The following is a 24,711-nucleotide window of genomic DNA, read 5'->3' on the forward strand; positions in this document are numbered from 1 at the left end:
CGGCCTCACCTGCTATGCTGAACAGGGGCCTTGTGGAGGGATGGGAAGATTGGAAGGGATAGGCAAGGAGGAGGGAAGGAAGCGGCCGTGGCCTTAAGTTAGGTACCATCCCGGCATTCGCCTGGAGGAGAAGTGGGAAACCACGGAAAACCACTTCCAGGATGGCTGAGGTGGGAATCGAACCCACCTCTACTCAGTGGACCTCCCGAGGCTGAGTGGACCCCGTTCCAGCCCTCGTACCACTTTTCAAATTTCGTGGCAGAGCCGGGAATCGAACCCGGACCTCCGGGGGTGGCAGCTAATCACGCTAACCACTACACCACAGAGGCGGACTATTATTATTATTATTATTATTATTATTATTATTATTATTATTATTATTATTATTATTATTATTATTATTATTATTGTACCGGGTGGTACACCTCCATGCCGCTAATTCAAACTTTGCGCCAGTTGAAACTCCTCTACTAGAGGAAGTCTGAACTTTATCTACTGCGTAAATTTTCAAGTTTCTCAGAAGATGTCACTACTTGTAAATTTTGAAGTTTCTGAACTGGGTCGTTTTCGATGTATTTTTGTTTTGCCTGTTGTAAGAAGTGTGGACATTCTCTTCCAGATGGCACTACTGAAGAAATACAATTATGCACCCTAGTGCGAAGTGAAAGAACTATGTTTTTTAAGAAATTTTGTGTTTATAAGTTTGTTCTTTGTTAAATTTCTTTCAGTTATTGTTTAAGTTGGCAATATTAACCCTTTCTTTCCCCTTGTTTTGAATTTAGCCAATCCCGAATTTCTTTAATTAATTTATGACCAATCAGATGTATCTTCTTCAACGTGGATATGTTGCTTAACCCTAACCAATAAAATTCTTGTGGGAGGGTGTTCTCATTCCTGAAACGCCTCGAACTTTCCGCGAGAGTATATAAACTGCTGATTTTCGGGTCTCCGCGCCACTTCTGTAACATCTTTCAGTGTGTAAAGTACGTAGCAGGGGGCGGGAAGCGCCTCTGTCTTCGGGCAGCAGTTCAACCACAAGGTAATGGCCGTTTAATAACTTCTTTTTTGCTAGCTCAGCAGTTTAACTCTCGGGGCAGGTCCGAAGGTTTTCCACCATGTAACTTTTCCCCTAAAATGTAAAGACACTTAGTATATATTCTATCTTTTAAACTACAAATTGGGATAGAGAGTGCTTAACCCTCTCGAGCTCCCACAAATATTGCTTTGAGGTGAACTTATTTTTCTCAACCGTTTCTTCCAGTCTAGCGTAATGTAAATTGTCTTCTCAAATAAGTCACCTCTTTAGTATGGGATTAGCCCTTGCATAAGCGGCCTAGTGCCAAGTAGGTTTTAGTAAAATATATTAGGAGTGCAGTTGTGCCTCCTCTCAAGTTGGTGTTATCGAGGCCATGTAATATTTCTGTTTCTTCACTTAATAGGCCTCAGTAGGTTGGGTATTTGTACCCCTGTGTCTATGTCCTTGGAGGACAGCTTGAAGGTGGAATTTGGTGTGGCCTTTGATAGGCTAGCACTTTGAGAGCGGGTTGCTCTTTCCAAAATAAAAATTTGTTTTTGCGTGCCTCGAGGAGGCTTTACTGTGTAAAGGGGAGCAAGTGCTCCTAGGCATGATTGGGGTTTTCTGCCCCTTTGTTGAACCTTGTATAGAAGGAAGGTTGGGCTCATTGCTCAAGAATTGTGTGACTGGCTCTCGGAGCCCAAATCCTGTAACTCTGTAATTATACATTCTCGAATAGTTGCTTTGCTACTCTGTACCTGCCATTCTTGATATTTCTTGATTTTGCTAAGAAAATATAACCTTGTTAAATTTTATCTTAACTTTAATTTCGAATTCTGAGACCTGTTCACCCCCGCACCTTCTTTCACCTCTGCTGTTCCACAGATACCTCAGAACAATTATTACTATTATTATTATTATTATTATTATTATTATTATTATTATTATTATTATTATTATTAAAGCCCCCCTCTGTGGATTTACGGTACAAGTGGGAATAGAGCAAGTATTAACAGAGAGAGGTCGGACTGTATAAATGACAGAGAATAACATGACAATACTATGTGAATACAGACCCAGCAATGAACCCCTGGTCGTCACATCTCATGAGCTTTGATCCCTCTAATACCATAAAGTTTGTGAAAACTTTTATTCTGGAAAATATTCTTTCTTCATGAACAATCAGGTCAAGCTTCCTGACCATTTCCGGTCTAGAAGTTAATATTAGCTAAGAACACATTACTGACAATTTTAAAAGTGTGCGATGGCCGGGAATCGAACCCGGATCAACTGCTTGGAAGGCAACTATGCTCACCATTACACCACCATCGCACCTTGGTTGAACAGTGAAAACGTTTAATACACAAGTTCTTCTTTACTCACGTCAGCAGAAAGCTTTCACCTGCAGGTAGATGCATAACCAGTTCCACAAGTCAGCAATGGTATGGTATGGTAGTGTGATTAGCTGCCACACCCAGAGGCCCTTGTTCGATTCCCGCCTCTGCCACGAAATTTGAAAAAGTGGTCCGAGGGCTGGAACGAGGTCCACTCAGCCTCGGGAGGTCAACTGAGTAGAGGTGGGTTCGATTCCCACCTCAACCATCCTGGAAGTGGTTTTCCGTGGTTTCCCAATTCTCCTCCAAGCAAATGCCGCGATGGTACCTAAGTTAAGGCCACGGCCTCTTCGTTTCCACTTCCTTGCCTATTCCTTCCAATCTTCCCATCCCCCCACAAGGCCCCAGTTTAACATATCAGGTGAGGCCGTCCTGGCGACGTACTGGTCATCCTCCCCAGTTGTATCCCCGACCCAGATTCTGAAGCTCCACTACACTGCCCTTGAGGCGGTAGAGGTGGGATCCCTCGCTGAGTCCGAGGGAAAAACGGAATCTGGGTAACCAGATTGATGAGAAGAAGAAGAAGAAGAATTAAGTGAATACAGACGCAGCTATGAACCCCCGGTCTACACATCTCATAAGCTTTGATCCCTCTAGTACCATAAAGTTGGGGAAAACGAAGTTTATTCTGGAAAATATTCTTTCTTCATGAACGATCAGGTCAACCTTCCTGACCATTTGCGTTTCCAGTCTAGAAGTTAATATTAGCTAAGAACACATTACCGACAATTTTAAGAGTGTGCGATAGCCGGGAATCGAACTCGGATCAATTGCTTGGAAGGCAACTATGCTCACCACTACACCACCATCGCATCGCACCTTCTCTAACCAGTGAAAAGGTTTAATACACAAACTGTCCTTTACTGACGTCAGCAGAAAGCTTTCACCTGCAGGTAGATGCATAACCAGTTCCACAAGTCTGCAATGGTATGATACAAGTACTGGAATTAATTATTCATTGGCAGAGCTCAGACAAAAAGGGATTAGAAGCTGCATGATCAGGGGGTAGAGTCCCAAGAGGATCGGATTTAGTGTGCTTGGTACCCTCTAATAATAATAATAATAATAATAATAATAATAATAATAATAATAATAATAATAATAATAATAATAATAATAATAATAATAATAATAATGTTATTGGCTTTACATCCCACTAACTAATTGTACGGTTTTCGGAGACGCCGACGTGTCGGAATGTGGTCCTGCAAGAGTTCTTTTACGTGTCAGTAAATCTACCGGAATAAGCCAGGTGCGGGTCAGAAAGTCAACGCTTCAACCATTCAGACCGACTTGATAGCCCCTCCTATTTCTTTCTATCTTTTTCTTTCTCTCTTAATCTGTTTGGTTCAGTGCCATTTCGTCCAAGTGCCATTTTGTCCATCAACAAATTTCCTTGAAAAACGTGCCATTTCGTCCAGGTCGGTTTTACAAATTATTACACAAGTTAATGAGTACCATCTCGTCCAGACGGAATGTTGACAAGGGTTGAGGCAGTGCAGGTTAACGCTTACGTGCACAACCACAGGTTGTGGGATATCCACATCTGGCTGTGAAATTCCATTCCTCCCCCCCCCCCTTTGTTTTTGAACAGAGACTTCGTTCGTATGATCTCTATGAATTAACATCTTTATTAATTATGGAGTACCGAGCTCAATAACTGCAGTCGCTTAAGTGCGCCCAGTATCCAGTATTCGGGAGATAGTAGGTTCGAACCCCACTGTCGGCAGCCCTGAAAATGGTTTTCCGTGGTTTCCCGTTTTCACACCAGGCAAATGCTGGGGCTGTACCTTAATTAAGGCCACGGCCGCTTCCTTCCACTCCCAGCCCTTTCCCGCCCCATCGTCGCCATAAGACCTATCTGTGTCGGTGCGACGTAAAGCAACTAGTAAGGGGTCAACCTAGTTTATTACTTAACGGGTATCGGTATACGGTTATGAATGAGAAGAAGTGCGGTGAAGTTGTGTGGCGTTGTGTTAACCGTTCTTGTAGTGGAAAAGTGTTGGCTGCACAAGAAGTCCACAAGGCTATGGCACAGGGAAGGATGATGATGATGATGCTTTTTGTTTAAAGGGGCCTAACATCTAGGTCATCTGTCCCTAATGGTACGAAATAAGACAAAATGAAATGACAAATTAAAAGCCCAAATACATCAACTGACCACAATTCAAAATCTGAAGATGAAGATTGAATGGATGGATGGATATTAATTTAAAACGATCAGTGGAACTGCCCCTCAGTGCCTTACATGCACAAAAGCTGGCGTAGAACAATAGTATTACTGACCAAGGGACTGCTTCTATAGCACAATACTGAATCGATGATATTTGTAGTCGAAAGGGGTCCAAAATCCAAGTCAGCGGCCCCTCACAATGGTACTTATTGCTAGAAAAGTAGAACCATGGTATTCGTCATGTTGCGGTACTGATTAAGAGTAGCGTATACTCGCGGCATTCCACACATTATGGTACTACTCACAGGTAATGAAATTCGCATATGTATTACAGACCTACGCTCTTTCGCATATTGCGGCGCCACTTACAGGCAACGCTAACCTATGGTGTTCATCACATAAGGGTACTTACCACAGGGACTCGTACTATCCCGTGGTGTTCCTCATATAGTGGGTACTAATGATAGGCAAACCGGAACCATGGGTTCCCTCATCCCACGGTGTCGCTTATACAGTGCTACTAATCACATGTACTGTAAAAGCCGTCGCGCTGTCGTTTGCTACTAATCACAAACCTATTTGGTACCCAAATTAGTGGTACTACGCGCAAGTAAAAGCAACCAATGGTGTTCCCCGTGTGGTGGTACTAATCGCAAGTAGTTTCATGGTTCTAATTTGATCATCCCTTGGTCTCCCCTTTCAGTCGCCTCTTACGACAGGCAGGGTATACCATGGGTGAATTCTTTGTCTGCGTCCCCCACCCACATGCGGTGCACAGGGAAGGAAAGAGCCCCCGAAGAAACTGATACATCCATTTCACAGGTAGGTTGATATTTTTTATTTGTGACAATATTGATGGTCCAGACTCTAGGAATGCGCCCCACTGGCTTATAAATGGGCATATATTAATTTAAATTGAGTTTGAACTCCTTGCAAATCATGAGGCTGAAGGACGAAGGAAGTAAACTAGCGAAGCGAGTTTACATTCTGCGAGCGGCGTCTTGCTCGACAGACAGACAGACAGACAGACAGACAGACAGACAGACAGACAGACAGACAGACAGACAGATAGACAGACAGACAGACAGACATTGAGATAATGTTCGATTCGGCTTCTACGATGTATAATACATGAAATTATGCCAAAATTTCACTATTCCAAGTAATGTACAGACAGAACTCTTATTTTGTGTATATTGTGCCCTTTTCAAGGCATGCGATGCGGTATTCACAGGTAGGTTGATATTTTTTATTTGTGACAATATTGATGGTCCAGACTCTAGGAATGCGCCCCACTGCTTGATTGATGCGCCGGCTGCTCCTGTAAAAAAATGACATCACATAATACCTACCGCTCATGTAGACTCTTATCTTCTCAGGGATGGTCACGTCCTTCAGCTTTCCTCGGGGTTGACAGCCCACACACGATCGGGGGTGAGGAAATGAAAGACGAGGGGTCACCTAACTACTAAAATGACGGTACCCAGAGACTGAATTAAATTTAACTAATTAAAATGGTTTATTAACAAAATCGGCAAAATATGTAAATAAATGACATTTTAAAATGAACTGAAGTGAAGTTAAATTAAAATGCAATAAGGTTACATGGAAAATATTACAATTCAAATCTCCTCAATAAAAAGAAAACATCTCCCTTAATGAACTTGACTGAAGGTCGATAAAATTGGTGCCTTTTATATTCGAAACACAACCGCAACAGATCACTGGTCCACTAATATACAGCATTTGAATAAGACACCATGAAATGCATTTAAATCAAATCTCAAATAACTGGACTTGCGTAACATTAAATGAATGATTAGCTTGTTGACTCCAAATTCAATTTTAAGTTGATAACTACCCAACTGTAAAACATTATTGTGTACAATAACCATGGTTAATAAAGGAAAATCCATGAACACGGTATCTCACTACCATTCTATTTCTTATCCACAAACTTAATAAACATTGGCTGAACCAAGAACAGTTTTGAAATCAAACGTTGAGGATGAACATTCACTTGTTTAGTTAATTTACACATTACTAGCTGTGATAGCCTGGACAATTTACAAAAAAGTAGAACAAGTAAGGCCAAGTGCCTTAGTTTTACCTTATTAAATGAATTTCGACCCTTTTACAATATTAATTTTATCTAACTTGCCGCTGTCTGTATTTGTACAGGGAATGATTAAAATTGTATGACATCATCATCGATGGAGGCAGATTCCATCTTGTCTACTTAATTCGCGGCACTTATGACATAACCTTTTATCAAAGGTCGAATCATTTACCTAATTTAACTTTTGTAGTGGGATTCAAAGGTTTTGTGATTTACGATGTCCTAGAGCATAAATGTACTTTGATTCTGACTATGAACGATCTGTGGTCTTGCTAACCTAACACATGAAATTTATTATTTACAAAATGTACATGACAATGGAATACATAATTCAAAATGATATAACTACTCCTATCTTATTTACATCATTTAAATCATGAACAATCTTTCACGTACCTTCTGTCACTATAAAAAAAATTAAAACACGGTGCCCCAAAAAATATCCGCGCAAAAAAAAGAAAACTTTAGAGAAACATCCCAACTTGGACGTGATCACTGCCTATCAAATTTTAATAAAAATGCGCACGATCAAGAATGCAGAAGAATCGTAAACAAACGGATTTTTAAGTAACAACAGGGTGAATTTGACGGCAGTCTCGTGACATCAAACGTAAACGTCTGGGCATGACATCCCACAACTTTCAAGAATACTAACTAAGAATATTACACGTCATCATGATTACAATTGACTTTCAAAATTTTACACATTGCACGGTCAGTCTCTTCCATGTCTCAACTCGGCCTTTGATTTGCATATTTCCGAGTGATATATTCGTCCCTGGAAAAATTATGAATATGTAAGCCTTCTTCCTACAATTATCACATATATCGTCGTAGATTTAACTATGCTAGTTAAATTGTTTACCTCCCAATTCACATTCATCTCATTATTCTCAAAGTAGCATGTACTTGTCAATGTAGCCTCGCTCATTTGAATACGGGCTAATCTTTAATAATACGCTGTGTCGTTCACATTCATTTATTACGACACCATAATACAACATGGTCCTCAAGCTTCATATTTTCCATTTTTCAATTGCTATCATCAGGGGCATTACTATCTCCTTGTTCATCTATTTGATCTTATTTCACATTCACATGCCATGAATTATCAGACCTGACCTGCAATGGTTTCCCTATCCTTATTTATTGACTGTAACAACAAGATTTGCCTGTCAAATACCCAGCTATCGAAAATATGAATCCACGCACTCACAAGTAAAAATAAAAATTACGTATTAAACACTATACCGCAAAATATAAGGTATGATATCCAACGGAAGCGATCATCTAAATGTGATCACTCAAGTGAATGATAAAATTGGATGCGCTATAATTACAGCTAGTTAAATTCAAAAACAACTCGGCAGCGTCCATCAAAATCAAATATCACCAAAACACTTATATTATATTTTTATATTCCTATTTATGTTAAGATCTGAAATTTTACTGGACGTACAATATCTACAGAAATTTTAGATTCACGTATGTTAAAATAGTAACTCATATCAAAAATTTATCCAGAAATATGTGAGAGAGGCTCCTGAGAAAAAATACGACTATTTTCTGATTATTATATTTTTATTATTATTATGACACCATGGCATTCACATCCCGAGTCGTCAGATGTGATTGTCCTGGTCTCACTTCTAACTCTAACTGCAAATGACATCTAAAATATAATTTACCATCCGGTACGTGAAATTTTAATATTTATAAGCCTACATAAATCGCTACCCTAGATTTGACCACTGATTGTTTATAGCCCTCAAGTATATTGTTACATGATTATCAAATGCTCATTTTACCTTTGTGCTGGAAGGCAGGTTGGATCCTCCACAGTCCCCGCTACATAACTTTATTCCATCTTCTTCATCTTGCCGAGGATATTTACCACTTTATACACACGAATTGGATCCATTCTCATACTTGCGTAGCACACGTAAGATTATTTCCGTACACGCCTTTTAACAATCATATGAAGAAAAACATAAATTACACAGCAATAGCTCTCGATGAGTTGACGTGCACTGTCAGGAAAAACAGCTACCTGGCGCGGTCTCCTTCTGGTCGTCTCTGTCCAGCTCCCTCCTTTACCGCTTGTTTACACAAGGGGTTTAGCAGCCATCGACCTCACTCTGACAAATGAAAGTGGACACTAGTCCTTGTACTGTTAAGCTCCACTAGTAAACAAAGTCTCTCCCTGTAATTTAGCTCACCTAATGTTTGCTCCCAGTGTCTCAGATGAAATAACCATTTTATAGACTGCGCACGTTTAATTGTGACGTTCCCATGTAAGACATGGAGAAATGTTTATGAAAATACAGTCCTCCAAAAACAATACTTCTCCACTAGAATACTAGCGTGCAAGTTACGTCTGAGCTAAGGGATGTTGTATAATTACATGTTATGAAAACTCCTATTGTCCATCTCCGTTGTCCGCCTGTCTCACTACGTTAAATGTTCATTTATGAAAAAGTTTGTAAAATAACTTTTTTTTTGCTATTTGCTTTACGTCGCACCGACACAGATAGGTCTTATGGCGACGATGGGATGGGAAATGCCCAGGAAGTTGAAGGATGCGGCCGTGGCCTTAATTAAGGTACAGCCCCGGCATTTGCCTGGAGTGAAAGTGGGAAACCACGGAAAACCATCTTCAGGGCTGCCGACAGTGGGGCTCGAACCCACGATCTCCCGATTACTGGACACTGGCCGCACTTAAGCGACTGCAGCTATCGAGCTCGGTGTGTAAAATAACTACCATTGTCATTTTTGCTAGGTAATTGTCTGATTGTTTCCTATGATCTGATGTTATTTTAGAGTTCTCCCTAAATGTTCATTGCTTGACTAAGATTCTACTCACACAAATGTTGAGTCGTCTCTTAGCGCTGCACTTTCTGTAGAATCGCCTGTCTGCACTGAAATTTCACGTAGGACTGAGATATCATCACACTGCGGCTACCGCTTTTGTAAATTCTCACACCCCCACTTCAAAAATAGTCCGATTGGAGGGGATGCGGCGTAGTAATACGGCACCTTGGATCGTTTTTCCACTTGCCCGTAGGTTAAATGTTCGGCAAATGCACTCTAAATATTCCAAAATTTGGTTCGATTTGTATGTTGCACTGCGCCATCAGAAATGATCGTAGCTTATTTTATAAATTGAAATGAGTCACAGGGCCTATTTACACTCGGAGCACGGCGCCTTGCCGCCATGACACATTGCTCCTTGGGCGCAACCACTCTTCCACTCAATGTTGAAAACTTATATTTGAGAAATAATTAACCACGTATTCGCGTGAAATATTCGTTAAATATTATTTTCAGGTCAGGACACAGTATTTCACTACTACTTTCGACACCAAATCACGAAACACTGGATACAGATTCCCGCTAGGACATGACAATTACATTTTGTAAATTGTGATTGGTTAAAATCTTGCCGCGCATCGTAGCTCGGGTGGAACCATTTTCTGCCAAGGGGTGAAAGGTATTCTCTCTTTCCTTGTCACACACTAGGGATGGGCAAATTCCGTATTGCCGGTTTCCCGTGAGGAACTAAGTAGAAAGTCTGCACTTTTCGGTGCCATAAACTTTATTTGAGGGAGGCTTTTAGTTAGCTATTTCCTTTTCGTGACTTAAAGCATATGACGGATGTACTTCCAGCCAACGCGGCTCCTGGGTGGCGCTTTGTGAGACTGCTAGCTTTTCCCTACCTCTGCAGTATTCGCATATACGAATTTCAATAATTTAATTACCACTTCCATTAGGCTCATTCGATTATGGGTGCAATATAGATAGTTCCTTTTGGTTTCGGATTTTTGACGACGAATTCAAACCTCTTCTACAATCCGTATTTGAACTAGTTACCAGAATTCCTCAGTTATATAACTGCAAGTCTACTCTGCACAGACAGCGAAAGGATGCTCAGGGAATTCAGGCTGAACCCAATCATCGAGATGAAGTTGAGTTGGATTCAGAAAGTTTGAAGATGGCAGATGGAAATAATTTCTTACTAGCTGACAACTGTGATGGTGAGCGGATACTTATTTTTGCCAGTTCCACAGGAAAATCTGCATTAAAAGAGAATAACATTATTTTTTTCATGGATGGCACCTTTACGAGTGTTAGCAAACAATTTTCTCAGTTGTACACCATCCACGTGGATTTAGGAAGCACTGTGGAAGAAACAAACGTAACCCCCGTAGTTTCGCATTACTTCCTGACAAAAGAAAGTCACCTTACATTAGCCTGTTTAACGCCATTCTTCGGGTGATTCCAGACTGGTTCCCTGAGACAGGAACCGCAGATTTCGAAGCTGGAGTGATCGAGGAAATCAAAACTGTATTTCCTCCTGCAGAATTTCATGGGTGCTTTTTTCATTTTTCACAAAGTCTATGGAGAAAGGTACAAAACCTTGGGCTTGCCAAATATATTACACACGCCAGGAAATACGAGACTCCGTGAGAATGTGCCCTACTCTGGCCTTTTTCAAAACGACAGATGTAGAGGAAGGCTGGCTACACATCCACAGTGTTGCTGTAGCACATGAGAAACTCAATGAGGTTTTTGACTATTTCATTGACCAGTGGTTAGAAAACCCTCATTTCCCAATTGATGCGTGTAATTGTACCGGCAGGCGACATCGTGTCAACAACGCTGTGGAAGAATGGAACCATCGCTTGAATGCAATCGTAGGCAAACCATACCCTAGAATAAAACACCTAATTATGACACTACAGAAAGAAGCAGAATATTCTGCCACAAAAATCATCAGGATTGACCTAAATTTAGAAGATCTAAAGAGGAGAAACAAGTTCATTGTAATGGACAGACAGCCATTGAAAAATTGGAGAAGTCACGAGACATTGAAAAGTTTTTGAGGAACGTCTCCAAGATAATTAAAATGGATTAAGAGGAAAAAAAGTTACTGATTTGCATGATCGGACAACGCATTAGCTGCTGCATACATTGTACACACTGTATGTATTTGTAAATGGACACAAAACCTGACAAGGCTGAAAGGCCGCTTTACCGAGCTCGATAGCTGCAGTCGCTTCAGTGCGCCCAGTATCCAGTAATCGGGAGATAGTAGGTTCGAACCCCACTGTCGGTAGCCCTGAAAATGGTTTTCTGTGGTTTCCCGTTTTCACACAAGGCAAATGCTGGAGCTGTACCTTAATTAAGGCCACGGCCGCTTCCTTCCACTCCTAGCCCTTTCCTGTCCCATCGTCGCCATAAGAACTATCTGTGTCGGGGCGACGTAAAGCAACTAGTAAGGGGTCAACCTAGTTTATTACTTAACGGGTATCGGTATACGGTTATGAATGAGAAGAAGTGCGGTGAAGTTGTGTGGCGTTGTGTTAACCGTTCTTGTAGTGGAAAAGTGTTGGCTGCACAAGAAGTCCACAAGGCTTTGGCACAGGGAAGGATGATGATGATGATGCTTTTTGTTTAAAGGGGCCTAACATCTAGGTCATCTGCCCCTAATGGTACGAAATAAGACAAAATGAAATTACAAATTAAAAGCCCAAAAACATCAACTGACCACAATTCAAAATTTGAGGATGAAGATTGAATGGATGGATGGATGGATGGATGGATGGATGGATGGATGGATGGATGGATGGATGGATGGATGGATGGATGGATGGATGGATGGATGGATGGATGGATGGATGGATGGATGGATGGATGGATGGATGGATGGATGGATGGATGGATGGATGGATGGATGGATGGATGGATGGATGGATGGATGGATGGATGGATGGATGGATGGATGGATGGATATTAATTTAAAACGACCAGTGAAACTTACCTTCAGTGCCTCACATGCACAGAAGCTGGCGTAGAACAATAGTATTACTGACCAAGGGACTGCTTCTATAGCACAATACTGAATCGATGATACTTGTAGTCGAAAGGGGTCCAAAATCCAAGTCAGCGGCCCCTCACAATGGTACTTATCGCTAGAAAAGTAGAACCATGGTATTCGTCATGTTGCGGTACTGATTAAGAGTAGCGTAGACTCGCGGCATTCCACACATTATGGTACTACTCACAGGTAATGAAATTCGCATATGTATTACAGACCTACGCTCTTTCGCATATTGCGGCGCCATTTACAGGCAACGCTAACCTATGGTGTTCATCACATAAGGGTAGTAACCACAGGGACTCGTACTATCCCGTGGTGTTCCTCATATAGTGGGTACTAATGATAGGCAAACCGGAACCATGGGTTCCCTCATCCCACGGTGTCGCTTATACAGTGCTACTAATCACAGGTACTGTAAAAGCCGTCGCGCTGTCATTTACTGCTAATCACAAACCTATTTGGTACCCAAATTAGTGGTACTAAGCGCAAGTAAAAGCGACCAATGGTGTTCCCCGTGTGGTGGTACTAATCGCAAGTAGTTTCATGGTTCTAATTTGATCATCCCTTGGTCTCCCCTTTCAGTCGCCTCTTACGACAGGCAGGGTATACCATGGGTGATTTCTTTGTCTGCGTCCCCCACCCACATGCGGTGCACAGGGAAGGATAGAGCCCGCGAAGAAACTGATACATTCATTTCACAGGTAGGTTGATATTTTTTATTTGTGACAATATTGATGGCCCAGACTCTAGGAATGCGCCCCACTGGCTTATAAATGGGCATTTACTAATTTAAATTGAGTTTGAACTCCTTGCAAATCATGAGGCTGAAGGACGAAGGAAGTAAACTAGCGAAGCGAGTTTACATTCTGCGAGCGGCTTCTTGCTCGACGGACAGACAGACAGACAGACAGACAGACAGACAGACAGACAGACAGACCGACCGAAATTGAGATAAAGTTCGATTCGGCTTCTACGATGTATAATACATGAAATTATGCCAAAATTTCACTATTCCAAGTAATGTACAGACAGAACTCTCATTTTATGTATATAGATAGTATAGTTAGTTCCATTTGGTTTCGGATTTTTGACGACGAATTCAAACCTCTTCTACAATCCGTATTTGAACTAGTTACCAGAATTCCTCAGTTATATAACTGCAAGTCTACTCTGCACAGACAGCGAAAGGATGCTCAGGGAATTCAGGCTGAACCCAATCATCGAGATGAAGTTGAGTTGGATTCAGAAAGTTTGAAGATGGCAGATGGAAATAATTTCTTACTAGCTGACAACTGTGATGGTGAGCGGATACTTATTTTTGCCAGTTCCACAGGAAAATCTGCATTAAAAGAGAATAACATTATTTTTTTCATGGATGGCACCTTTACGAGTGTTAGCAAACAATTTTCTCAGTTGAACACCATCCACGTGGATTTAGGAAGCACTGTGGAAGAAACAAACGTAACCTCCGTAGTTTCGCATTACTTCCTGACAAAAGAAAGTCACCTTACATTCGCCTGTTTAACGCCATTCTTCGGGTGATTCCAGACTGGTTCCCTGAGACAGGAACCGCAGATTTCGAAGCTGGAGTGATCGAGGAAATCAAAACTGTATTTCCTCCTGCAGAATTTCATGGGTGCTTTTTTCATTTTCCACAAAGTCTATGGAGGAATGTACAAAACCTTGGGTTTGCCAAAGATATTACACACGCCAGGAAACACGAGACTCCGTGAGAATGTGCGCTGCTCTGGCCTTTTTCAAAACAACAGATGTAGAGGAAGGCTGGCTACACATCCACAGTGTTGCTGTAGCACATGAGAAACTCAATGAGGTTTTTGACTATTTCATTGACCAGTGGTTAGAAAACCCTCATTTCCCAACTGATGCGTGTAATTGTACCGGCAGGCGACATCGTGTCAACAACGCTGTGGAAGAATGGAACCATCGCTTGAATGCAATCGTAGGCAATCCACACCCTAGAAAAAAACACCTAATTATGACACTAAAGAAAGAAGCAGAATATTCTGCCACGAAAATCATCAGGATTGACCTAAATTTAGAAGGTCTAAAGAGGAGAAACAAGTTCATTTTAATGGACAACAGAATAGAAAGAGCCATTGAAAAATTGGAGAAGTCACGAGACTTTGAAAAGTTTTTGAGGAACGTCTCCAAGATAATTAAAATGGATTAAGAGTAACAAAAAAGTTACTGATTTGCATCATCGGACAACTCATTAGATGCTGCATACATTGTACATACTGTATGTATTTGTAAATAGACACAAAACTTGACAAGGCTGAAAGGCCGCTTTACCGAGCTCGATAGCTGCAGTCGCTTAAGTGCGGCCAGTATCCAGTAATCTGGAGATAGTGGGTTCGAATCCCACTGTCGGCATTCCTGAAGATGGTTTTCCGTGGTTTCCCATTTTCACAAAAGGCAAATGCTGGGGCTGTACCTTAATTAAGGCTACGGCCTCTTCCTTTCGATTCCTAGGCCTTTCCTGTCCCATGGTCGCCATAAGACATATCTGTGTCGGTGCGACGTAAAGCAAATAGCAAAAAAAAAAAAAAAAAAAAAAAAAAGGCCGCTTTTTGCATTGGCAGATTTGGTTTGTGTTTCTAATCAAACCTTTTTAGTAGTGTGAAAATTGGCTGAACGTGACTTCATAACAGTCTCCAGGAACGCAGCTAATAGTGAGTATATTGTCTTATATTTAATTCCGTTAGGAATTTATTGTCCCATGAACTACTTTTTTTTTTCTTTTTTTTTTTTGCTAGTTGCTTTACGTCGCACCGATACAGATAGGTTTTATGGCGACGATGTGTCAGGGAAGGGCTAGGAGTGGGAAGGAAGCGGCCGTGGCCTTAATTAAGGTACAACCCCAGCATTTGCCTGGTGTGAAAATGGGAAACCACGGAAAACCATCTTCAGGGCTGCCGACAGTGGGGTTCGAACCTACTATCTCCCGAATACTGGATACTGGCCGCACTTAAGCGACTGCAGCTATCGAGCTCGGTTACTTTTTTTTTATTATAAGTCCGATTTTGATGACTGAGGTGTCAAATTAAAGGGAACTTGCCATAGATGTTTTGAAAGGACATGGTTTCCCTAAATTCACTTAGGACTCCCTCCCCAAAGCCCTTCAAAGTCCCCATGTAATTTTTGTGAATAAACAGATATTCCTGCTTGATATATGATAAGATATTTATTTAAACAGATGTTTTAGCAATGCAACTTTCGATATAATTAATTATCACCTCATCATCATCATCTGTTTACCCTCTAGGGTCGGCTTTTCCCTCGGACACAGCGAGGGATCCCACCTCTGCCGCCTCAAGGGCAGTGTCCTGGAGCTTCAGACTCTCGGTCGGGGATACACCTGGGGAGAATGACCAGTACCTCGCCCAGGCGGCCTCACCTGCTATGCTGAACAGGGGCCTTGTAGAGGGATGGGAAGATTGGAAGGGATAGGCAAGGAAGAGGGAAGGAAGTGGCCGTGGCCTTATGTTAGGTACCATCCCGGCATTCGCCTGGAGGAGAAGTGGGAAACCACGGAAAACCACTTCCAGGATGGCTGAGGTGGGAATAGAACCCACCTCTACTCAGTTGACCTCCCGAGGCTGAGTGGACCCCGTTCAAGCCCTCATACCACTTTTCAAATTTCGTGGCAGAGCCGGGAATCGAACCCGGGCCTCCGGGGGTGGCAGGTAATCACGCTAACTACTACACCACAGAGGCGGACAATTATCACCTGATTTGTGAAAATATTTGTTTTAATTCTCACTATGTTGTTTACATTATAAGCATTTCATTGTAAAATACAGTTGACTGGTGGCAAACGAACGCAGCGAGTAACGTCCATTATTACAACCATTAAAAAACGTACTTATTTCTAACAAGGAACGCAATGAAATGGAACAGTTATTGTAGATCTGTGAAACTGTCAATCATAGGTGCTTGGACGAAATAGCACTAGTGGGCCGGTAGAGAGTTAACCACCTGCCTCTGTTCGTGGAATTTGGGCGAAATGGCATCTGGACGAAATGGCACAACACGATCTGTTTACCCTCCAAGGTTGGTTTTTCCCTCGAACTCAGCGAAGGATCCCATCTCTACCGCCTCAAGGGCAGTGTCCTAGAGTTGGGGACTTTGGGTCGATGGTTACAACTGGGGAGGAGAACCAGCACCTCGCCCAGGCGGCCTCACATGCTATGCTGAACAGGGGCATTTGACCATTCCGGCATTTGCCTGGAGGAGAAGTGGGGAAACCACAGAAAACCACTTGCAGGATGGCTGAGGTAGGAATTGAACTCACCTCTACTCAGTTGACCTCCCGAGACTGAGTGGACCCCGTTCCAGCCCTCGTACCATTTTTCAAATTTCGTGGCAGAGCCGGGAATCCAACCCGGGCCTCCGGGGGTGGTAGCTATTCACGCTAACCACTACAAGCACAGAAGCGGACCCCCCTCTTATTTCATCGTGAGTAATAATAATGGAGTGTGGCCTCTGAAGAGGCCTGGTGTAGGTCTTTCGAATTTACGCCGTATGGGCAATCTACGCGTCTGTGAGAACAGGGCCCTACCTATGATGGTATTTCATGCTGAGGGTGACGCACACACCCAAACTTTATGATGGTTGTAACCCCCACCCAACCGGGAATCGACCCCGAAACGCACTGTGCTAAAGGGCGCTAACCATTTAGCCATAGAGCCGGACTTATCATCAGTAAGCTGAGGATGTTTAGGCACTAAACATGGTATTTTAGGCAGCCTACATAGGCATTATCATCAGTACGCTGAGGATGTTTAGGCACTAAACATGGTATTTTAAGCAGCCTAAATAGGCATTATCATCAGTCGCTGAGGATGTTTAGGCACTAAACATGGTATTTTAGGCAGCCTAAATAGGCATTATCATTAGTACGCTGAGGATGTTTAGGCACTAAACATGGTATTTTAAGCAGCCTAAATAGGCATTATCATCAGTACGCTGAGGATGTTTAGGCACTAAACATGGTATTTTAAGCAGCCTAAATAGGCATTATCATCAGTACGTTGAGGATGTTTAGGCACTAAACATGGTATTTTAAGCAGCCTAAATAGGCATTATCATCAGTACGCTGAGGATGTTTAGGCACTAAACATGGTATTTTAAGCAGCCTAAATAGGCATTATCATCAGTACGCTGAGGATGTTTAGGCACTAAACATGGTATTTTAGGCAGCCTAAATAGGCATTATCATCAGTACGCTGAGGATGCTTAGGCACTAAACATGGTATTTTAGGCAGCCTAAATAGGCATTATCATCAGTACGCTGAGGATGTTTAGGCACTAAACATTGTATTTTAGGCAGCCTAAATAGGCATTATCATCAGTACGCTGAGGATGTTTAGGCACTAAATATGGTATTTTAGGCAGCCTAAATAGGCATTATCATCAGTACGCTGAGGATGTTTAGGCACTAAACATGGTATTTTAAGCAGCCTAAATAGGCATTATCATCAGTACGCTGAGGATGTTTAGGCACTAAACACGGTATTTTAGGCAGCCTAAATAGGCATTATCATCAGTACGCTGAGGATGTTTAGGCACTAAACATGGTATTTTAGGCAGCCTAAATGGGCATTATCATCAGTACGCTGAGGATGTTTAGGCACTAAACATGGTATTTTAGGCAGCCTAAATAGGCATTAGCATCAGTACGCTGAGGATGTTTAGGCACTAAACATGGTATTTTAGGCAGCCTAAATAGGCATTATCATCAGTACGCTGAGGATGTTTAGGCACTAAACATGGTATTTTAGGCAGCCTAAATAGGCATTATCAAACGTTGTACACACTATACTTGAATCCTCCTTCGTCTTGGGTCTTAATCCCAACTTATTACGGTCAGCAATGTTGACTCCTAAGAGGCCTGGTGCAGGTCTTTTGAGTTGATGCCATATAGGCGACCTGCGGGTGTATGAGGGTGAGGCCCTACATATGACGAATTCTAATGCCGAAGAAGTCACACCCACCGAGCCCCCAAGCCATGGGAATTAACCAGTGAAGGTGAAAATCCCCGACACGGTCGGGAATCGAACCTGTGTCCCTCTGGACCAAATGCCAGCACGCTAACCATTTAGCCATGGAGCAAGTCACGGTCAGCTCGATCACAAGATGGCGGACTTTCAAATGACGCTGTGAGTGTGTTCCGTATTTATCCCACGATAACTGCATTTAAAACAACATATATAGTCCGTAAGTTGTGTGGAAAGCGGTGTTAAGTAGGAGGTAACTAGTAACTAGTGTACGTTGGAAGATGCCTTCAGTCAAAGATGCACACGAAAGACTGGATAAATTTGAAGCAGCTATGAAGAGTTTTTTTTTTTTTTTTTTTTTTTTTTTTGCTAGTTGCTTTACGTCGCAGAGACACAGATAGGTCTCATGGCGGCGATGGGATAGGAAAGGCTTAGGAGTTGGAAGGAAGCGGCCGTGGTCTTAATTAAGGTACAGCCCCAGTATTTGCCTGGTGTGAAAATGAGAAACCACGGAAAACCATTTTCAGGGCTGCCGACAGTGGGGTTCGAACTCCCGAATACTGGATACTGGCCGCACTTAAGCGGCTGCAGCTATCGAGCTCGGTATGAACAGGTTCGAGGCACGCCTAGAATTTGTTGATGGTTCCCGAGGCTCCAGCACAACCAACAAAGCTGGTAACTCCCTAGCTTTCTTGAGGCAGGAATTCATGGAATTTAGGTCCGCGATAACCAGTGAGTCCGCCTCTGTGGTGTAGTGGTTAGCGTGATTAGCTGCCACCCCCGGAGGTCCGGGTTCGATTCCCGGCTCTGCCACGAAATTTGAAAAGTGGTACGAGGGCTGGAACGGGGTCCACTCAGCCTCGGGAGGTCAACTGAGTAGAGGTGGGTTCGATTCCCACCTCAGCCATCCTCGAAGTGGTTTTCCGTGGTTTCCCACTTCACCTCCAGGCGAATGCCGGGATGGTACCTAACTTAAGGCCACGGCCGCTTCCTTCCCTCATCCTTGCCTATCCCTTCCAATCTTCCCATCCCTCTACAAGGCCCCTGTTCAGCATAGCAGGTGAGGCCGCCTGGGCGAGGTACTGGTCATACTCCCCAGTTGTATCCCCCGACCAAGAGTCTGAAGCTCCAGGACACTGCCCTTGAGGTGGTAGAGGTGGGATTCCTCGCTGAGTCCGAGGGAAAAGCCAAACCTGGAGGGTAAACAGATGATGATGATGATGATAACCAGTGAACTCAAGTTGCTTAGAGATGAACTGAACAGTCTTGAACATAAACTGGAGGAACAAAGAAGGTGTCATTTAAAGCAGTTCGCTTGCATGCCAAGCTTTCTTGTGACGTCACTAAAGAATAATTTGGGTATTAATGTAGTCCGCCCCGAAGCCAACGTGCGATGGTGGTGAAATCGTGAGCATAGTTGCCTTCCAAGCAGTTGATCCGGCTTCGATTCCCGGCCATCGCACTCGTCTAAAATATTCGATACCAGGTCACTCTTCGAGAGAATCTTCGTAATTGAACACGTGAATTTATGATACATACCTGTAGCTTTCTGGTGACGTCACTAAGGAAGATTTCGTGTATTAATGTAGTCCGCCCCGAAGCCAACGTGCGATGGTGTTGTAATGGTGAGCATAATTGCCTTCCAAGCAGTTGATCCGGGTTCGATTCCCGGCCATCGCACTTTTATGACCGTCGGTACCAATACACTCTGCGGGAGTAACTTCGAAATTGAACACGTTACTCTATATTGCATATCTGTGGCTTTCTGGTGACGTCCCTAAAAATAAGGTGTTTTTTAAAGCAGATTGCTCGCATGCCAAGTTGCGCTGATTGTGTAATGGTGAGCATAGTTGCCTTCCCAGCGGTTGATCCGGGTTCGATTCAAGGCCATCCCACACTCTTAAGATCTTCTGTTCCGTTACACTCACCGAGAGTACCTTCGAAGCTGAACACGTAAATTTGTGACACATAACTCTAGCTTTCTTGTGACGTCACTAAAGAAGAGTTTGTGTATTAATGAAGTCCGCTTCGACGCCAATGTGCGATGGGGGTGTAATGGTGAGCATAGTTGCCTTCCAAGCAGTTGATCCGGGTTCGATTCCCGGCCATCGCACACTTTTAAGATCTTCGGTTCCATTACAATCGGCGGGACTATCTTAGAAACTGAACACATGAATTTATGATACATACCTGTGGCTTTCTGGTGACGTCACTAAAAAGAAGGTGTGTTTTAAAGCAGTTCGCTTGCATGCAAAGTTGCGCTGACTGTGTAATTGTTAGCATAGTTGCCTTCCAAGCAGTTGATCCGGGTTCGATTCCCGGCCATCGCACTCGTCTAAAATATTCGATACATCGTCACTCTACGAGAGCAACTTCAAAACTGAACACGTGAATTTATGATACATTCCTGTAGTTTTCTGGTGACGTCACTAAGGAAGAATTTGTGTATTAAAGTAGTTCACTCGCGTGCAACGCGCGATGGTGATGTAATGGTGTGCATTGTTGTCATCCAAGCAGTGGATGTGGGTTCGATTCCAGGCCATCGCACACCACTGAGATATTCGATACGATGATACTCCGAGAGTAATTTGAAACCTAAACACGTGAATTTATGATACATACCTGTAGCTTTCGTAAACGTTACTAAAAAAGAACTTGTGTTCTAAAGTAATTCGCTCACTTGCCTGTATGCGATGGTGGTGTAATGGTGAGCATAGTTGCCTTCAAGCAGTTGATCCGGGTTCGGTTCCCGGCCTTCGCACAATTTAAGATCTTCGGTACATTTACACTCGGCGGGACTAACATCCAAACTGAACACGTAAATTTATGATACATACCTGTGGCTTTCTAATGACGTCACTAGAAAGAGGTTGTTTTTTAAAGCAGTTCGCTTGCATGCCAAGTTGCCCTGATTGTGCAATGGTTAGCATAGTTGCCTTCCAAGCAGTGGATGTGGGTTCGATTCCCGGCCATCGCACACCATTGACATATTCGATACCATGACAGTCTCCATGAGTAATTTGTAACCTGAACACGTGATTTTATGATACATACCTGCAGCTTTCGTAAACGGTACTAAAGAAGAACTTGTGTGCTAAAGTATTTCGCTCTCGTGCGTGTGTGCGATGGTGGTGTAATCGTGAGCATAGTTGCCTTCCAAGCAGTTGATCCGGGTTCAATTCCCGGCCATCGCAATATTTTAAGATCTTCGTACCATTACACATGGCGAGAGTAACATCGAAACCGATCACGTGAATTTATGATACATACCTGTAGTTTTCTGGTGACGTTACTAAAGAAGGTGTGTTTTAAAGCATTCGCTGGCATGCCAATGAGTGCTGATTGTGTAATGGTTAGTGTACCTGAAGGTACACTTCTACGCCGCACGTTTAAATATTGCGCCAATTGGAACTCCTCTACTCTAGAAACACTGAACTTGAAACTGGACCTACATAAATCATTCCTCTGAAGATTTCACGTTGTGAATTTCGATTTTTTTTAATTTATTTATCAAGATGTTTGGACATTCTATCACAGATGTCACTGCAAAAACTATGATCATGTACTCTGGTGCGAAGTGAAGGAACTTTCTTGAAGATGTTTTGTACTCATAAGTTTTTTGTCTTTACTAAATTTCGTTCATTCTTTCGTGGGTTGGCAATATTTAGCTTTTCCTTCCGCCTGTTTTGAAGTTAGCCAATCAAGAATTTCTGTAATTAATTTCCCACCAATCACTGGTTTCTTCTTCGATCGTGTGTGTAACTGTGGACTGTAGCCAAAAAAACCTGTGGGTGTGTCTTAATTATTCATGAAAGTAGTCAAACCTTCCCCGCGGGTATAAAAACTGCAGATTTTCTTGTCTCTCGGCCACTTATCAACATCTAACCTAGTGTATGGACGTGTAGCAGGAGACAGGAAGTGATTCTTTCTTCAGTCATCCGCTCTTCAGTAAGGTAATGGCCGTTTGACATCTTTATTTTTTTGCTAGCTCAGGTGTTTAACCCGCGGCCAAGGTCCGAAACTTTTGCCATGTAACCTACTTTTCTGTCATGAAATCTTTGCCGGCTTATGTAAATATTTTTAATTGTAAATCGGGAATAGTGGTTGCTTTACACTCTCGTGCATCCCGTCATTTTTGATTTGCCGTGTCTACGTTTAGGTAACTGATTTTCTTTTCTTCCCTAACGTTTAAGTTTCTTTCTTATACGGGTCAACTCCATAGTTTGGGAATAGCCCCTGTTTCATCGGCCAAGTGCCTTTTAGGTTTTAAGAAGTTTCATATAGAGTGCAAATTCACGCCTCCAATCCCTTGTATTTCGGTATTATGATACATACCTGAGGCTTTCTTAATGGTCACTAAAGAAGAACTTGTGTATTAATGCAGGTCGTTCGCCCGCCAAGATGTGATGGTGGAGAATTGGTGAGCATAGTTGCCTTCCAAGCAGTTGATCCGCGTCTGATTGCAGGCCATCTGATGATTTTAACATATTCGATGCCCTGTCACCCGCCGAGAGTAACTTCGTATCTGAACACATGTATTTATGATACATACCTGTAGCTTTCGTGTGACGTCACTAAAGAAGAACTTGTGTACTAAAGCATTTCGCACACGTGGCTCTCTGCGATGGTGGTGTTGTGGTGAGCATAGTTGCCTTCGAAGTAGTTAACCCGGGTTCGATTCCCGGCCATCACACACTTTTAAGATGTTCGGCACCAATACAAGACTTTGAACGTTTAATATACGAGGAAGTTCTGGAATACCTAAATAAAAATGCTCTTTTGTACCCTTTACAATCGGGATTTGAGAAGGGTCACAGTACCGCGACAGCACTTTTGAAGGTTACTGAAGACATTAGAAACGCTTGGGACAAACGACTGCTCACTATACGTATCCTTCTTGACTTCAGTAGCGCCTTTGACACTATAGTAATTCCGACTATGATAAAGAAAATGGAACTGCTAAATGTCGACCTGACTGTGCATAAGGTTTTTAGTTCTTATTTGAATAACCGTCAACAGCGTGTAACAGTAAACGACAAGGCCTCTAAATGGAAAATGAAACTTAGTGTTGCCCCACAGGGCAGTATTCCTCGGCCCCTAATTTTCTGTATTTTTATCAATGACATACCTTCTCTGACAGGAAATAAAACACATGACCTCTGTGCTGACGATCTTCAAATATATCGACACTGCAAGACAAGATATTAACAGGGACCTCCGACGACTCAGTGTACTGTATATGCACAACGAAGCTCTCTTATACTAAACTGCAAAAAAAACTCAGACAATTATAATTGGATCACGAAAATTACTGAGCTGCTCAAACAATGTCGCAATCCCGCCAATCCTACTGAATTATTCCCTACAGTAAAACGGTTTAAAATCCCGGCGTAATGATGATTGAAGCAGCTGATTGGTCTGATCAGACGAAACAAATGCGTAAAAAGATTTTTGGAGTTTTTCACCCTCTTAAACGGCAGAGGGATGTATTTCCATTTGAGCTACAGGTCAAACGAATACAGACACTCATTCTCCCTATTCTTGGTTATTGTGACGTTGTTTTAGTTGACATGAAGAGAGAATAAACACTTAAACTTCAACGAGCACTGAATACCTGCCTGCGATTTATTTACAATATCGCGTACGATGTTCATATCACCCCATACTATCAGGCTGTCTCATGGCTGATGTCTGATAAACGTCGGCAGCTACACACTTTAACGATGGTGATCAGAGTGGTAGCTGAAAGTCAGCCAATGTATATTTCTTCTAAATCCATCTTTTTATCATCATTTCACAACTTAAATACACCGTTCTAGATTCATTCTTTCTATTCCACTGCACCACACAAATAAAATTAATAGACAATTTGTGGTGACTGTCGCCAGATTATGTAATTCCCTGCCAGTTCAGGTCAGAGAAACTAGCTTTTTTAAATCACGATTTAAGGTCACCTGCCGAGACTACCTGCTGAGGACAGCTGACTGAATGGTTTAAGTATGAATGTGTGCGTTCCTGAGGATTAGCCATTTTTAAGAGTTTTAAATATTAATTACTTCTAATATTAATTTAGTTAGTAATTTATTTAAATGTATTTTCAATTCTATTA

At 42.4% G+C, this 24,711-nt stretch overlaps 5 non-coding genes across 5 annotated transcripts; 3 read left to right on the forward strand and 2 right to left on the reverse strand.

Moving 5' to 3' along the window:
• Positions 1 to 2,275: 2,275 nt before the first annotated feature.
• TRNAG-UCC (transfer RNA glycine (anticodon UCC)) lies at positions 2,276 to 2,347 on the reverse strand. The gene has a single exon. It is a non-coding gene; the product is annotated as a tRNA-Gly (tRNA).
• Positions 2,348 to 3,149: 802 nt separating this feature from the next.
• TRNAG-UCC (transfer RNA glycine (anticodon UCC)) lies at positions 3,150 to 3,221 on the reverse strand. The gene has a single exon. It is a non-coding gene; the product is annotated as a tRNA-Gly (tRNA).
• Positions 3,222 to 20,210: 16,989 nt separating this feature from the next.
• TRNAG-UCC (transfer RNA glycine (anticodon UCC)) lies at positions 20,211 to 20,282 on the forward strand. The gene has a single exon. It is a non-coding gene; the product is annotated as a tRNA-Gly (tRNA).
• A 361-nt stretch (positions 20,283 to 20,643) lies between these two features.
• On the forward strand, positions 20,644 to 20,715 carry TRNAG-UCC (transfer RNA glycine (anticodon UCC)). The gene has a single exon. It is a non-coding gene; the product is annotated as a tRNA-Gly (tRNA).
• Positions 20,716 to 21,724: 1,009 nt separating this feature from the next.
• TRNAG-UCC (transfer RNA glycine (anticodon UCC)) lies at positions 21,725 to 21,796 on the forward strand. Its single transcript has one exon. It is a non-coding gene; the product is annotated as a tRNA-Gly (tRNA).
• The last annotated feature ends 2,915 nt before the right edge of the window (positions 21,797 to 24,711 follow it).

This window comes from Anabrus simplex, chromosome 1, assembly GCF_040414725.1.
Source record: "Anabrus simplex isolate iqAnaSimp1 chromosome 1, ASM4041472v1, whole genome shotgun sequence".
Taxonomy (NCBI): Eukaryota; Metazoa; Arthropoda; class Insecta; order Orthoptera; family Tettigoniidae; genus Anabrus; species Anabrus simplex.